Raw genomic sequence first — 12,081 nt, forward strand, 5'->3', positions numbered from 1 at the left:
GAAAGTAATATCTGTATTACTAACATCTGTAATAATGGACAATTATAACTTGCTTTGAAACATTGACTAAATAAAACTCTATGAGTCTTGGGAGAAATCCCAAAAAGAGAGGAAATGAAGGAGAGCAATCAAATGAACACCTTGAGCCAGCCAAGCTTGAAGACAGATGTCCATCCCTGGACTTTTAATTATGTGAGCTGTTATTTTCCACTTCTCATGTTGAGCAAGTTTGCACTTGCTTTCTTTAAATGCAACTGAGAGTTTAGATTAACATGAGGGTTTATTTCAATATATAAGGAATTGTATTTACATCTCTCTTTTCTGTATATCATTTTTAGGACAAATGATTAGCAAGATAAGTTTATTCTCATAGTGAACCAGATGCCTGAAGATAGAATACTGAGCTACTATATATATATATATATATATATATATATATATATATATAAAAGACAGTGCTGGAGCGTTATATTTTGTACCCATTCTATTTTGTACCCAGCTTTTCACAAGGGAGAGATTTTCACAAGCACCACGCAATTCCCTGCAATTTCAACCTATACCTGCTCTGAGCTGCTCGAAGGGTTTGAAGGTATTTCATAGTTGACATATAAAAGCAGCTGATGGTGTAAGAGACATCAGCAGACATGTGGTCAATACCAGCAGATTTTTAGAAGATAGATTTCCCCAAGGTATACCTTGTGATTTTCATGTCATATCAAAAACTAACTCTGGATCCAAATTGCTATTTCTATAGAAGTGCCTCTACAACTATCACTAAGAAGTTAGACCAAGGATCTTGCTAAGGAAATAGAGTTTGAAGTTTCAGCAATAAGTGTTGTAAAATATGTGGTTGCCTGAGCAGGGAGAAACCAGCTGCGTACCTCAGAGCACTCTGGAGAGAGATAATAACAAGGACACCTAGGGTGGAAACTCTCAGACACTTGCTGCCCATACCTGCTCTTCAAGATAGAGTTAAATAGTGGGTAGTAAACAAAATTTCCTTTTTTTTTTTCCTTCTCATATCTTAAATCAATTAATTACTTAGGCAATGGAGCTGTTTTTGCTCCATTTCCCTCTCAAAGAACGCTTTGCCTGCAATACTCCAGGCAATTCCAGCCCGGAATTTCTCCAGAGAATATAGTTCATGCTGAGAAACGCTGCACTGTCGGCATGTTCAGTAATATAGAAAAATAGATACCAGAGTCATACAGAATCATTGGATCAATATATAATATAAATTTAAATTGCAGAAGATCCCACACTTTAATATAAAGCTCCACTATGAAGCTGCCTTTCATAAATAAAAATAGAATAATGCAAGTAATACTCAAAGGTACCTTTGAGAGTCTGCCCCACCCCCATTACAATGTAGTGAGGGCATTGGGACGTTATCTAATGAACTGTGTATCCAAGACAGAAAGGAAGAATGAAGGATAAAGGAATGGAAAGCAGGAAGACAGGAAAGACAGGAAGGAAAAAAGAACAACAGACAGGCACAAAGGAAGAAAAAAACCCCAGAAAACAAGAATTTTAAAGTTCTTGCATCATCTTTATTCTTTCTTAAAGATAGATAGATTGACTGATTGATTTATGACCGAGAGAGACATAGCGAGAGAGGGAACACAAGCAGGGCGAGTGGGAAAGGGAGAAGCCGGCTTCCTGCAGAGCAGGGAGCTCAATGAGGGGCAGGATCTCAGGACACTGGGATCACGACCTGAGCCAAAGGGAGACCCTTAACAACTGAGCCACCCAGGTGCCCCATCTTTATTCTTTCTTTAGCTTAGAAATAAACTAAGGGAAGTGGTTGAACAATCCCACTTTAGGAAAAAAAAAATTAGAACAATATTATTTCAAATTTATATGTGCTGTCAAAGCGAGCACAATATTATTTCAAATTTAAAGTTAAAATCACTTAGAAAACAATAGCTCATATACTAGAAAATATTATTTTGTGACAATAAAACTTTCCTGGATTATTTAGTTCCTATAAAATATAGTAATGTGCAAAATATCATCTGCTGAAAGTTTTAAAGTACAATAATCACTTAACTTTTATAAGTTAGAGCTGTAGTGGAAATTCCGTATCAAATGAATTTTATCATTCAGATGTGGTTGAAGTGCATTTGGATTCCCGGAAGTCATAATTCCAGGAAGTTTTTGAATAGCCAAGTAACTTTCAATCATAGGCATTCTAAGCTTTTTTAAAAAAAAATTGTGATTCTTGTGTACACTGAAGTGAGTTTTGATGCCAGCAAGACTTCCTCTTTCTGAAAAAACAAGATTCTTTCTTGAAGACAAAATAGTGTATATGTGAACACAAAGCTACAAAAATCATCCAATTTTATTCCTTATGTTACTGCAGACAGTTTTTTGAGGATAAGACATAAATTAGAGACACACAGCTCCTTTAGAATTGACTGCTTGAAAGATGATAGTTGTATTTGTGATTTAATCTCTAAAGAATATGGTGGGTTGCTTTTTTTCAAAGACCTAAAGAATTATTTACTATTCAGATAACACCCTCAGTAATGCATTTTTACAAAGTTTCCTGGTAAATTGATAAATTGTTCATGTCACATTTACAACGTTGTTAATGTCAGATATTTGAGTATTTGATGTTGTAGAATTCTCCACCGTCTTTTCACTGTCTAAGGGAATTCTATTCTAAACTATTACACTCTAAATAAGTGACGTTTTCTGGCATGGTAAAGAGCAACAGAATATTAACCTGATTAAACATTTATAAGCACATGACTGTTTTCTCACTCTATAGAGTCATCTTCCCTGAGCAACCAAGCTGTAACAACTACTTTGTGCAGAAAAATTCTATGATGTTCCTAATAGAGTGTATTTCTACACTTGAAAATGTCATTATTACCCATCCATCAACCCTACTGAAGTTATGAAACTTCATTTCACTAGAGGCCTTGACATTACATTGCTCACTGTTTGTTCTGCTTGTCAGCACTTTATGTCACTAATGGACAGGCAGTCGAATCCAAAATCTCAATTTTTTTCTTAATGGAGATTTTTTTTTTTTTTCCCATTCAATCATCTGCTCATGTGGTTCATAATATGCCTGAAGGTACACAGCCGAATCTAGGTAATAAGGTCTGTTGAGCTTGACTGAAGAATGGTATTGGCTGATGGGGCTAATTTTCGTGCCCCCAATAATTCAATATTCTGTTATATTTATATGTATGCAGTTAATAAAGAAGACAAATCTGGATATGTGCTAAAGCATTTGAATTTAACTGCAATAAATAGTTATATAATCAAAATTTTTTCTTTATTTTGTGTAGAGAATTTGGATACCATTGAGGGAGAGTCATTTTATTACTGCAAGTATATGAATATTTAGAATAAGGAAAAAAAATCTCCAGAACTCCTACTGCAATAAAGACAAGTAATATTTAGTAAAGTTGTTCCTAAATAACTGTTTTAACATTTGAACTATTTTACAGAAAATATTTATATTATAACTTAAGAAATCAGGAGTGAATATAGTTTATGCACACATACTCACAAGGTGTTCCTTCCAAATATCTGAATATTATTTTGATTTTATCCAACTAAAATTCCATGTCCATTCAGATTTCCTTTTAAGACAGATTCTCAAATATTTTTTTTGTATTCTCAGTTAAGGGATAAAGTATGTGACTCATACACCAAAAGCACAGGAGGAAATGGTATTAAAATGATGTATTAATTAACAGTGGTTAATATTTAATGGTTTATACTTTTTAAAACTATTTTAAAGGAAAAAAATTTCTTCAGCATGACAATGGTCAGAGAAAAGGGGTATGCATTGCGTGCCTTATACTAATATAAATAATTTAATTTCAGATTATATCTTAATGCTTTTATTGTATATGAGTCTATGAGAAAAGTGACCTGCTTCAAACAGAATTATCACTGGCATCACAATCTTGTCCTATCCAATACCTCCTGCTCCTGATTGGATACAAGAATTGGCGTCATCACTTATGCAACTTTTTAAGAAGCACAGACCTGGATTATCCCTCCCTCCCTTCCTTCCTTCCTTCTTTTCTTTTTTTTTTTTTATTAACATATAATGTATTATTTGTTTAAGGGATATATGTCTGTGAATCATCTGTCTTACACAATTCACGGCACTCACCATAGCACACACCCCCACAATGTCCATTACCCAGCCACCCTATTCCTCTCACCCTCTTCCCCTCCAGCAACCCTCAGTTTGTTTCCTGAGATTAAGAGTGTCTTACAGTTTGTCTCCCTCCCCAGTCCCATCTTGTTTCTTTTTTCCCTCTCTTCCCCCATAACCCCTGACCCTGCCTCTCAAATTCCGTATATCAGTGACATCATATGATAATTTTCTTTCTCTGATTGACTTATTTCACCTAGCATAATACCCTCTAGTTCCATCCATGTTGTTGTAAATAACAAGATTTTGTGGGGTTTTTGATGGATGCATAGTATTCCATTGATGTATATACCACATCTTCTTTATCCATCTGTTGATGGACATCTAGGCTCTTTACATAGTTTGGCTACTATAGACATTGCTGCTATAAACACCAGGATACACGTGCCCCTTTGGATCACTACATTTTTATCTTTAGGGTAAATACTCAGTAGTGCAATTCCTGGATCATAGGGTACCTCTATTTCTGACTTTTTGAGGAAGCTCCATACTGTTTTCCAGAGTGGCTGTACCAGCTTGCATTCCCACAAACAGTGTAGGAGGGTTCCCCTTTCTGTGCATCCTCACCAACACCTGTCATTTCCTGACTGGTTAATTTTAGCCATTCTGACTGGTGTGAGGTGGTATCTCAGTGTAGTTTTGATTTGTATTTCCCTGATGCCAAGTGATGTTGAGCACTTTTTCATGTGTCTGTTGGCCATTTGGATGTCTTCTTTGGAGAAATGCCTGTTCATGTCTTCTGCCCATTTCTTGATTGGATTATTTGTTCTTTGGGTGTTGAGTTTGATAAGTTCTTTATAGATTTGGGATACTAGCCCTTTGTCTAATATGTCATTTGCAAATATCTTCTCCCATTCTGTCAGTTGTCTTTTGGTTTTCTTGACTGTTTCCTTTGCTGTGCAAAAGCTTTTGATCTTGATGCAGTCCCAATAATTCATTTTTGCCCTTGCTTCCCTTGCCTTTGGCGATGTTTCTAGGAAGATGTTGCTGTGGCTGAGGTCAAAGAGCTTGCTGCCTGTGTTCTCCTCAAGGATTTTGATGGATTTCTCTCTCACATTGAGATCTTTCATCCACTTTGAGTCTAATTTTGTGTGTGGTATATGGAAATGGTCCAGTGTCATTCTTTTGCATGTGGCTGTCCAATTTTCCCAAAACCATTTGTTGAAGAGACCATCTTTATTCCATTGGACATTCTTTCCTGCTTTGTTGAAGATTGGCTGACCTATCTCTTTCTTTTTAAGGCATCTTTTCTTTCTGAGTGTGCTTTTTTGGAGGAAGAAGAAGGAAATGACAATGATGATGAGGGTGGTGGATATATTGGTTGCAAATGGTGATGAAAATGTTATTGAACACTTTACACATAAGTGTTCTAAATATCTTAATTCTTGGGTGTCTGGGCGGCTCAGTGGGTTAAGCCTCTGCTTAGACCTCAGGTCATGATCTCAGGGTCCTGGGATGGAGCCCCACACTGGGTTCTCTGCTCAGTAGGGAGCCTGCTTCCCCCTCTCTCTAACTGCCTCTCTGCCTACTTGTGATCTCTCTCTCTCTGTCAAATAAATAAATAAAATCCTTGGGGAAAAAAATAAATAAATATCTTAATTCTCTTCATCCTCACCAAAAATTTATAAAAGAGGTATTATTATTCAGTTTTTTTTTAAAGATTTTATTTGTTTATTTGACAGAGAGAGATCACAAGCAGGCAGAGAGGGAGGCAGAAAGAGAGAGAGAGGAGGAAGCAGGCTCCCTGCTGAGCAGAGCCTGATGGGGGGCTCGATCCCAGGACCCTGGGATCATGACCTGAGCCGAATGCAGAGGCTTTAACCCACTGAGCCACCCAGGCATCCCACTATTCACTTTTTTTTAATAGATGAGGACATTAAGGTATATAGAAATTAAGTAATTTATCCTCCTAAAAAATCTTATCACCAAGAAGCAAATCTTTCCTAAACATACTTTAACCATATCTTACACATCTTATTGCCTTCAGTTGCCTAATTTATCAATCTGAACCTTTATCTTCTCTTTTCAAGGTCCTTTATAATTTGGCTTCATTTTATTTTTTTAAGATTTATTTTATTTTAGATAGCACAGTGGGGAGGGGCAGAGGGAGAGGAAGATAGATCATCTCAAGCAGACTCCCTGCTGAGCTCTGAGCATGGAGCCCAAGGTGGGGTTTGATCTCACAACTTGAGATCATGACCTGAGCTAATAACAGAGTGAGACATTTAATGAACTGAGTCACAGAGGTACCCATTTTGGTTCCATTTTATATATTCAATTTTTTCCTACACAACTTTCCAGCATGCACACTCTGCAGATAAGTCCCTTCCTTTGCTTATTTATTAATTATGAAACACAGAGTGTGAGATATACAGTTCTTTATCTTCATAGCATGCACAGACATACATATACACAAAACAAACAAAAAATGGAAGGTTGTTTTGTTAGAAGAAGCCATGTGTGGAAAGATGATATTTCACTGGATTCACTGGGGATATTACCAATTCTCTCAGTGTGACAAAGTCATTGTGTGACACAGTGTATGTCATGCAAGGTAGACCTTGGTCCCTCTGCCAAATACACCACACATGCACACAGTCATTTAACCCCAAGGCTTATACAGGATGGCTTGGTTGGGAGAACTTCCAAAGAGATATGGTCTTTGTAAGAAGGAGCCACCATCTATAAAAGTTTATATTCTAAAATTGCATCAGAAAGACTAGGACAGGCTTTCAGTCACTCTTATGGTAAGTTTCATTAATGGGTGGGTATGAACTCTTGTCCTTTTTTGCCATCTTTAGAAATGTTCAAACGTATTGAACCTCAAAGGGAACAGCTCTTGACCATATTCTTAGAAAGTCACCCTATATAAATGTGCATACAAATGCATGTAGCCTAAAAGGCATCTGCTTTATCTGCTACCCATAGTTAGTCCTGTGCTTTCCCTGGAAGCAAGGAGCATCTTGATACACTCAGTCATCTAGAATATCCCTGTGAAATTGTTTTACATCTCAGAACTAAAAGGGGACAATAAAGATATTTTCAATATAGATAAGTTTCTCTTCTTTCAAAATGCTATCTCTGTTGCTATAAAGAGGAAATGTTCAGGGGCACCTGGGTGACTTAGTCAGTTAAGTGACTGGCTCTTTATTTTGTCTCAGGTCATGACCTCAGGGTCCTGGGGTGGAGCCCTCCACTTCCCTCCAGAGCTCCCTGATTAGCACAGACTTCGCTTGAGGATTCTTTCTCTTTCTCCCTCTCCCTCTGCCCTTCCCATGCATGCACACACATACACACTCTCTTTCTCTCTCAAATACATAAATCTTAAAGAAAAAGAGGTAAAAGTTCAAATTTTTGTGGCCAGAAAGTATTAAAAGAATAGGTAATTGATAGAGATGGAGTATTATTAAAAGATTGGATTAGAACAGGATGTGGTAGTTTATTTGAGGTCACTCACCTCTATTTACTGGAATCAAGATACCCAGTTCACAGAGACTACCATGCAGGGGATGGACTAAGAAGAGGCAGCATTGTTTGTAAATATCACATTATCATCCTCAGAGTGGTGCTTTTATAGAAATTTAAATGTGAAATTAAAAAATTTAATGCCAGAATAAGGGAGAAAGAAAAGTGAGGGGTCGTGTTACACAATCTGGTGATTGTGTGAGCACAAAAGGAAGTGGGGAAAGGTCTTTAGAGAGTTTCTTAAGAGTGGGGTTGATGCTATGACATAACTCTCAGAATTTCCCCATTTCTCAGAATGTTTCTTTAGTGTTATCAAATCTGGTGGTATCAGAGTCTGGGTTGAATTTGTGGATCCTGGCTGATGGAGGTATTTCAGCATAAGGCAAGGTTCCTGTATCTTTAAATCTTATAACACTTTAGTGTGTAAGCTAGAGCACCTCTCATTGGTGATCTTGAGGGTTTTCAGGAAAAGGTTATATATTTATTAATTTAGTACATATTTTCTAACATTTCTATGGCTCCCATGGGAAGGCAGAAATTTTTAAATTCTTAAATTTTTAAATGGCATTAACTTTTGAGTCAAGGGAAGGCAGAAATTTTTAAATTTTTTTTTAAGATTTTATTTATTTATTTGGCAGACAGAGATCACAAGTAGGCAGAGAGGCAGACAGAGAGAGGGGGGGAAGCAGGCTCCCCACTGAGCAGAGAGCCTGATGTGGGGCTCGATCCCAGGACCCTGGGATCATGACCTGAGCCGAAGGCAGAGGCTTTAACCCACTGAGACACCCAGGTACCCCAGAAATTTTTAAATTTTTAAGTGGCATTAACATTTGAGTCAAGGTTATTTTCAATAAAATAAATATTTACAAATATATATTTGTAAATAATTTCTCTTTTATTATAATTTTTAATTGCTTAATAGTGAATTTATTACTATCTAGTTAGTAGTTAATCAGACATTTCTATCATACTTTACTAAAAATAACTGCCTTGATGATTTTGCTCTTACAATTACTAAATCTAAGAATTTGATTACATTTTGGCTTGGGGTACCTCCTAATATTTATAATGCATCTCTAGGTCAGGGACCAGGGAGGCTAGCTTCTCCCATTCTAGCATCTGCTACATTGCCAATGTGTATAAATATAAACCAGGGAAGTAATAGCATCGGGAAATGAGTTAATAAACAAATTAAGTAAAAAGTAGAAAGAATGCTCCTCTGTATATGATGTAACTTTGAATCACATTTATATTTCCATTTATACTAATAGCAATCTCATTTTCTTGGCTATGAGATGCCATGAATGCCAAATATAACCATTGTAAATGGCACAGAGGTTCATGAGAGAATATCTATGCAGAATTACACACTATCCTAGAATTACTGTGCTTTTCTTAAAAGTTTTTATTTTTTTTTTAAATCCTAAAAAGACACTAGATCTAGGCTGAGCTTATAAATTAGACTGGCATAAGGGGAAAATGGACCCTGAGCGCCACTACAAGAATCTCCATCTGAAGGTTTATCAGGAAACCTTCGAAGGGTGGAAAGCACAGTGGAACAGAAAATAAATGCTTTTCATTATGATAGCACACTGCTTCCTGAAAAATGAAAGACATTACTGCTGATAAACCCAGACACCATCTGATGAAAATCAAAAGAAGTACATCAAAATGTTTGTGAGTAGAAGAAAGTAAGTGGTTTTGCCAAATTATTGATGGGAGAAAGATGGCAGGCAATAGAGTAAGAAAGTCACAGTAGACCACCCTTCTTTCTCTCTCAATTCCTGCCCTCAGTGGCCACTGCTAAAGGCCTGGGTAAAGAAACTAAGCCACAAACACGGCTTGCTCAGTAAACCAACCGGAAACAAGCCTGATGGTGTTGAATAACAATGAAATGCATTGCTCACAGGCATGAAACAGAATTGGTGGAGCCAGGAATGTAGGTGATATTTTTATAGTTGTAAGGAAACAACTGTCCCATAACTTTCTTCTCACTTTACTTCCTGCCTGAGACTTCAAAGTTTTTTGTTTAACATAGAATATTTGGTGGGAAAAAAAAAAATAGATGACTTCTGCCAAGTGAATTTTGCCCAAATTGGATATAGTTGCATAGTAGAAAGCCTTCAGAAGACCAGGGTTGGATCCCAGATGTGCTTTCACTTACTGAGGAAACTGGAACAAATAATGAGATCTCTCTGAGGCTCAATTTTCCTATTTAGAAAATAGAGTAGTATAAATACCTACCCTATAATATTGTGAGAAGTATGAAATGGGTTAAGTACCATTCCTGGCAGGTGCCTTTAACCTCCCTATAGTTCATGTCAACTGTACATTGAGTGCCCAACTTCTCTAAATTATAAGAGGGCATTTGAACATCCTTCGACCTACTTTGGGGACTTCTTAGTAATCATTTTCATGATATGAATTTATGCTTTACTGATTTCTGTATTCATCCCAAATGCAAAGAGATTCATTTGACTACTTTTACATGGACTTTTTCCTCCTTGACCAATCAGCTATAATTCTGTGCTGTGTGCAGAATTCAAAGTTGATACTGCTTTTGATATTGGAGAAACTATTTGTAGAATCTTTTAAAAATATGCATTTAAGAAAGAGTTGTTTAGAGTTGGAATCCCAAGCCCTGGTTCATATTTTGACCCCAAAGCAAGCAAGATAGATATATTTTTTCTACCATTAGCTTTGGGTGAAAACAATTATTTCAGCAGAAAGTATTTTGGTCAATTTTTAAACTCTAGTGATTGGTCAACATTGGTGTTAAGGTAATAAGTTTGAAGTGTTAAATGAATGAGCACAATTCATTGAAACTTTTCAGTTTTGCTTTTACTTTTCACAGAATCATGCTATTTCTTGTTAATAGTTTATGTTCTTTTTAGTTATTACAAAAACATCTGATGATGGCTCCATATTACTACTAAGTATTGGGGTTAAATCGAGCATTTTATGATTAGTAGGTTCATCCTTGCTTTCCCTATCCTGATGAACACCATTGGCTTGTCACTTCCTATTTTTCCAGATACATCTTCAGTCCACCCCAAAATGAAAGCCAAGAGCTGCTAAAGACACTGTAATTAACTTTTACTCGCAGCGGGGTATAAACAAAGAGGATGCCATATCTTTCTGTTGTATTTGATATATTTTTTCAGGCATAAATACAATTTAATATATGCATTTAATGTACTATTTAATTATAAAAGTACGTGCAACCATTAGGGTGAACCTTTTGTTCTAATAGAAAATAAAATATTTTAAATGAATTCATTTAAAAGCTTTAAATAGCTTCAGTTAAAATTTTGGTATAAAATTTTACTGAAGTTTAATGCTCTTTTATTAGAGAAAAGAACAAACTATATTTTATACATTACTCAATTAAACCAATGAAGTATTTCCATTGTTCATCTATTTAAATTGAAAAACTATCAAGTATGAATAATTATTCCATTTTTCTCCTCTATCAGCCTTTTAGGTATCATTTTTATTATTCTTTTAATGGTTGCCCTAGAGATTACAATATGCAGCCTTGACTTATTACAGTCTACCTTAAATTAGTTCTTTAACTACCTCCACAAAATGTAATCCCCTTAGAAGATTAAGTACATTTTACCTTTCCCATCTTTGTGCTTTTGTCATATATTTTATTTCACATGTAAACTCTTCAGGACATGATGATTAGTATTTTAAGCATCAATATTCATTTTTTTTCACCTGTATCGTTACCTTTCTTAGTGCTCTCACTTCTTTCCAGTGACTCCTAACTTCCATTTAGTATCATTTTCCTTCAATGTGTAGAACAAGCTTTGGTATCTGTATTGCAGATCTGTTGGCAATGAATTATAGCAGGTGGTGTGTTTCTAAACATATCCTCATTTTTACATCGGTTCTGAAGAATATTTGCCAGGTATAGGATTCTAGATGGGATGAATGGCTTTGTTTCTTGAAAAATTGTAAAGATGCTGTTTCTTGTCTTTTGGTTTTTGTGGTTTTCATTGGAAGGTCAGTGATCAATTTACTCTTGTTCATTTGAAGATAATGTTTTTTGTTTGTTTGTTTGTTTGTTTTGGCTTTTTGTTTTTTAATTTTCTGGCTTATCGTCATTGTCTTTTTTCCCCCAGGAAGTTTAATATTATGTGGCAAGATATACTTAACCTTTATGTTTCCTGCTAAGAGATCGTAGTTTAAGTCAGCGCATTGACACATCTCATTGATGTAGAAAGATTGACAGCTCTTATCTTGTCAGATATTGCTTTTTACCATTCTCTTGTCCTCTTTTCCATGGGACTAGAGTCTCATTATTTTAGAATTATTAACTGTGCTCCACATATTTCTTTTATTTTCATTCTCTTCTCTTTCTGTACATTAGCTTTGATATTTTCTTTAAAATTTGTTTCCTGCCCACTAATCCTCTCTTTTAC

This window comes from Martes martes (assembly GCF_963455335.1).
Source record: "Martes martes genome assembly, chromosome: 6".
Lineage (NCBI taxonomy): Eukaryota > Metazoa > Chordata > Mammalia > Carnivora > Mustelidae > Martes > Martes martes.